Source organism: Schistocerca piceifrons, chromosome 2 (assembly GCF_021461385.2).
Source record: "Schistocerca piceifrons isolate TAMUIC-IGC-003096 chromosome 2, iqSchPice1.1, whole genome shotgun sequence".
Lineage (NCBI taxonomy): Eukaryota > Metazoa > Arthropoda > Insecta > Orthoptera > Acrididae > Schistocerca > Schistocerca piceifrons.
In genome coordinates this window covers 830905546-830911545 of record NC_060139.1, presented here as the reverse complement: position 1 = coordinate 830911545, position 6000 = coordinate 830905546, and positions in this window count along the sequence as shown.

The window sequence follows — 6000 nt, the reverse complement described above, 5'->3', positions numbered from 1 at the left end:
TTAAGAAGGTTGCATGAATGCAGAGTGTCGCGGCTTAAGAAGGTTGTTGTTTGCCATACGAGATGTAATGGCTATTGAGAGGAGAGGCCCTGCACTGCAGGTAGAGTTGTTTTATCAGAACGACAGCTATTTCAGTGCTACATCTCGAGAATCACCGACAGAAAGAGCTGTGAAGGTGTCCCATGTCAATAAAAGGGCTACACAATTTGTTCAAAAAATTTGACGAACATACAAACTAGGTAAATCAGCAGGGAAATGGTCCATTCCCATGGCTTTTGTTGATGAAGTTGCTGTAGCTAGAGCCGACCATTTAGCACATGCCTCACATTCTGCAACCAGTGCTCGAGCTGTGTAAGGACAAATGTTTCGCCCCTGGTCGACAGTTCAAAAGATTTTGCGGCGCATTTTACATTGGTATCCACGAAATGAAGTTGCAAGATACGCTACAACGGTGTGACTTTGACCTTCAGTTTTTGGCACGCTAGTAATCGGATGCCACGTGGCCGGGGAGTATTCTTTCGATGAACAAGTCACATTTTAATCTCCATGGTGCACAGAACTGTCGTATATCGGGTTCAATTCCGCCACAGGTTGCGCAGGAACGTCCACTACACGCAGCTTATGTGGATGTGTGGCGTGGTTTCACAAGTTTCTTCACTCCGGACCGTTTTTCTTCGAGCAGATGACACCTCGAGGGCCTGTTAGGTGTACAGTGAGATGTGCACGTTATAAGGCCTTCCTTGTGCAACACATGGTTCCAGCTTCGCAAGAACGCAACCTTGCCCACACCACTATTTTCATGTAAGATTACGCGCCACCATACGCCGCCCGCCACGTGAAAGATTTGGTCCGAGATGCTTTCTGTGACGATCACACCATCTCGAGGCAATTTCAAGACGTGTGGCCTTCCAGATGTGGCTTGTGTCTGTGGGGATATCTGAAAGATTATGTCCAACAGGACTGTAACCTGATCTGAAGGATAGACATGACGACATTTCGCTCTGATTACACTGGATAAGCTGTGAGCAACTGTCGACCATGCCGTGTTAGAAATGCAGCATGTTACTAGTAGGGATAACATAATAAACACATGTTGTAACTTGTGATCATATTCTAAGAAACGTATCAGAACCACCGTTAACATGTGTTTGACCATTCCTCCCGTTTCCCTGCATCCACGCCACAGTATGAATGCTTACAGTGCCATGTTTTCACCTGGTGGCAGAAAATAGAACTATTACTTTTTTCAGCATACTCCGCGAGTGGACCGATTAAGAAACATACGTACCACGTTTCAGAGTCCAACTATGTATAAAGCCCGCACTTCAGCACTAGGAATACCGTCAGTTTAATTATAACCACGCGGTTAATCACAGTAAATACTCTGCATTGAATGAAAATAGATAAGTATCAGCAACAACACTGTGTATTTAGATAAGCTAAACGCACCACTACATGCTTTCTCTCGGTGGTACCTGGGGGAGCGTTTGCAGAGCTTGAAAGGAAAGGGACGAGTATGTCACAGGTTGGCAGTTAATGGTTACGGTGCTGACACCTAAGTTTTCATATAACCTGCGTATCGAATTATACTAGCCACCGGTGCGATATATATATATAGGGATGGTGCCAACCCCTTTCGCGTCAATTACAGCCTGAATATGGAGCACTGAAGCGCTGAAACTGGTTGCAACAAAATAAATAAAATCGTAAGGATGGCTGTAGGTGTTTTATTTTCTCACTTACCATGGACGCTCACGTCACTAGCACGCGGTCAGCCGAAAAGATTCGACATTGCCGAGACATTCCTGACATTCCTCAAGAGGCGCCGTCCGTAACATCTGCCCATTGCCAGCTCTTCTGCCACTGAATTTCTCCGCTTGTGGCCTGTACTGTCTCTAGAATGATCCTCCGTTTGTGTCTGCGCCGCTTACCAAGTGCGACAATAAAGTAATGAGACTGATGTGAAAAAAAAAGTTGCGTGCCGTTTTCGTCAAGTCTAGTGTTGTCTCCTTCAAAGTAGTTCCATTCTCATTGCACACACTTTTTCCAGCGCTTCTGCCATTAATGGTAACATTTCTGGAACTCGTCTTCTGTAATATCCTCAAAGACCCTCGTCACAGCATTTGGGACATCTTGTGTTGTTTGAAAATGGTGTCCCTTGACCGCCGTTTTGACTCTTGGAAATAGAAAAAAGTCGCACGGAGCGATATCTGATGAATAAGGTCGTATGGTAGTACTGAAATTTGTTTTGAGGTTAAAAATTGCTGTAGTGACAGAGCAGTATGGGATGGCGCATTATTGTGATGCAGAATCCAATCTTTTTCATACATAGATCTTCAGTTGTTATTAGACGAACGGTTTCTCGATTGATGTTCAGTTCTTATGCAATCATTTTCACGGATAATCTTCAATCAGACCGTACGAGCTCACGCACCCTGGCCAAGGTGACACCCGTCCGTGAGGTTGATAGTCGTCCACTGCGGTCTTCATCTTCAACATTCGTTCTGCCTTTAGTAAACATTTTATGCCAATGAAAAACTTGAGCTCTTGACATAATCTCCTCTCCAAAAGCAAAGATTACCGTAAGGTGTCGTCGTGTTTTCACCCAATTTAACGCAAAAGTAAATGACATGCCGTTGCGCAATACTGTGCGGTTCCATTTCCGTGACGAGAGACACAAACACGTCTTAACTTATTACAACACAACTCACGACTGAGCAGTTGCATCGATGTGCCGCTTGGACTAGAAGCAGCTTATAGACCAAGGTCAAAGATATTGTGCCTACGCAAGCCTGTAGGGTTGCCACATCTTGCAAAGAAAATCAGTCTCATTACTTTATTGTCGCACCTCGTATGTGCTTTCTCACTGCATCGCGTGGTCGCAACACCACCAGGCGACACTGTGTCTCGCGGTGCGCATCTCAACTGTGGCTTGTGCTTCGTACTGATATGATGGTTATCTCTACAGCGTTGTATCCGAAAGACCGCCTATCTATCTTCATGCGGATTCATGTGTGGAGAGCCCCTAAGCTTGGACCGTTGTCCTCTTATGCGAGAGGGGACCTAGAATTGAACAATGTCTTGCATGCCTTGTGCCTGGGATATAGTATTTTATCATATTTTAACCTTCGTTATGAATCCTGTGTGGACTCACATTTTAATATGCACCTGAAGATGGGACATTTGTCCTGAAACCGGGTAGTGCTTTCTGAGCCGTGGCGAGCTGGCGCCAGTGTTATTTTGTTCATGTATCGTAGAGATCGATTGTGGTTGAGCTAAGCTATCTTTGCTTTTCGCGTGTCTTATCTTCCGGGTTGGCGGGAAAAGCGATTTGGTTGTTAGCCTTCGACGGGTAACCCTCGAGATCTCGTGACATTCCCTGGGAGACGAGTGTCAACGGCTACCGAACGAGGGTGATGACCGTTATATGTTGTGGTGTGAAACTGGTCGGGTGTTTTGGCGACATGGGCAGCTTGGAGATACGAGTTCTGTGATTTCACAGGGAACAAAATTTGAAGTGAAGCGGCGAAGCTGTGGAACCCGCCCCTTCGTATTATGTACGTGATATGAAGTACGTGGTCGTGATTGTGTTTTGTTGACCGACGCACTCAGAGGCATTTAAATTTTATTGTTATGGTGAGACTTCCATAGTCGAACTTTAAGATGGTGTGGAAGAGTTCAGTTGGCCTAGTTAAGTGGTGGCCGTTATTTGAAAGTTTTCTCAGAGGTTTTACTAGTGCTCTGTGTTTCTTGTAATCAAATGATTTTATATTGACGTTTTCAAAGACTGAACTGTATTAATACAGTTGTCTATGTGTAAAATGCTCAAGGTCAAAGTTGCGATTTTGTCAGTAGAGTAACGTGTTCCTTTACAAGCATACCCATATATCGAGTCAAAGGTTCTGCCGAATGTTTCTATGTTTGGGAGTTATTAGAATGTCGTTGTGATTCGCGCAAAAACCTTTGATTGTGCCACCGCCTTTGGGGGGAGTGAAATGTCACCCGAGGTGTATGCCTGGCTGTGTTTCAGAACCTGGCCACTACCGGGAGTTGTTCACATACCGCCTTCCAAAGTTTAGTATTTATCTTCCTTCCGCCAAGGCGGGTTAAGCTGGTAGATATATAAATATATATTGTATGTAATCTGTTCTTATACGAACCTGTTTCATTAAATATTAGCGACTGGCAACTGACTAAACTTTAAATTGCGTAGCATCTGCTGAGTTCCTTGCGCAGCTCTTTCTAGCAGTCTTTTATTAACACGTCTGAGCACGTGAACATTCATTTTTAAAGATCAGTGTTTTTGCTGTAGTTTTCTATGTAAGTGGTTCTATCATGTTATGTAATTGGATCTTAGCTTGGCACTACTGTTAAAGTGTCATTATGTCACCCATTATTGATAACTGTTTTCATTATATGTATTTTGAGGGAGTTTGAATTTCTGAAGTTTGTCAGTAATTCTGTTTTCTTAAGAAGGGAAAATAAAGCGACGGGTATCAGTGCCCCACTACGTTAAGTTTGTAATTGATATTTTAGCAAGTGCTTATTTAACGGATTGAAATAGTAAGTTTATAAGGGTATTTTAATGAAGAATGTTAAGTGTGGCCATCTTAATGTAATAACTGGTTTTAAGGAGCTCGATGCAGTGGCTATGTGAAGTAAGTGATAACTGCTATGCTTAAGGTTTCTGTAAATGCTTGGCATAATAAGTTTTCATAACTTTCTCTTAAGGGACTGTTTATTTCAGTACTGAGGACGTTGGGTCTCTAACTGTACTTGCAAAGCTTTATCTACTGACTCGTCCGCAATTTGTAATTGTCAAATTCCTTAAAAGACCTAATGTCAATAAACTGTCTTAATTATAAATTGTGACTACCAACCATGATTCCAACCCGCTTCTCCTTTTATGGTATCTAAGATATGGTGGGTAAGTGTGGTACGAACAGGGATCCACATACCACTTTCCTTTAGAAACATTTTTTACAACTGTAGAGTATTTTATCATTCACAGGGAATAACAATGTGGGAGTCCTGTCAACAGAAACATATGCCTTCTAAAGTTGCCCAAGTCGACTGTCGGTGGTGTGACTGTGAAGTCGAATACGAAGGAACAACGACAGCTGAATGAAGACCAGGCAGACCTCATGCACCGATGGACAGGTACCACCGCGTATTGTGAAACGTGGTTGTAAAAAATCAGCAAAAGGACTCACTCGCGAGTTCCAAAGTATTACCAACAGCCCAGCTAGCACAGTGACTCGCGTAGGGAGTTAGAAAGAAAAGTGGGCAATGATCGAGTAATTCATCATACGTCACAATTTGATAATCAGTGAAATCTTTTTTCACAGGACAGAACGGATCAGGTTGTGGAAAGGGACCAAAGTCAATTACTGTTAGTTATATAAGAACACACACAACCTTATTGCTCAAACCAATGCACAGTTTCTCTTTAAAACAACAAAGATCAATTCACGGCTGAGGGCCCAAATAACTTCTCCAGAATAAGTTTAAATGACTGCTTTTTAAAACACCAGCATTTTGAGTAACGCTGAAGGCCTTACTTAAGCAAAATTACGGTATCTTCTCGGCTAAATACCGAAATAATATTTCAGATCAGCTAAGGAAATTCTGTAATAGCCAAGCATTTACAAATTACGGCTACAGGCCATATTAAGGAAAATTCAAGTTAATTCTTCGGCTGAAAGCTCAATAAAAAAATTTCCTTACATAATAAAAGAGAGACTTTAAAGATAAGCCTTTACACAGTACAACAGAAAACATCTTAAGGAAACCTGAAGAATCTTGTCGGCTGAAGGCCCAAGCAATTACTCAAGAATAACTAAAGACAACCTTAAGATAAACATTTACAGAACACGGCTGAAAGCCGTTTCAAGAATCCAAAGTAATTAAAGAGAAACCTTACAGACAAGGATTTAGATATTAAAGCCACAGATTCTGAAACAAATGCCGATGAAGGCCTAAATACAGAGTAACACGAAT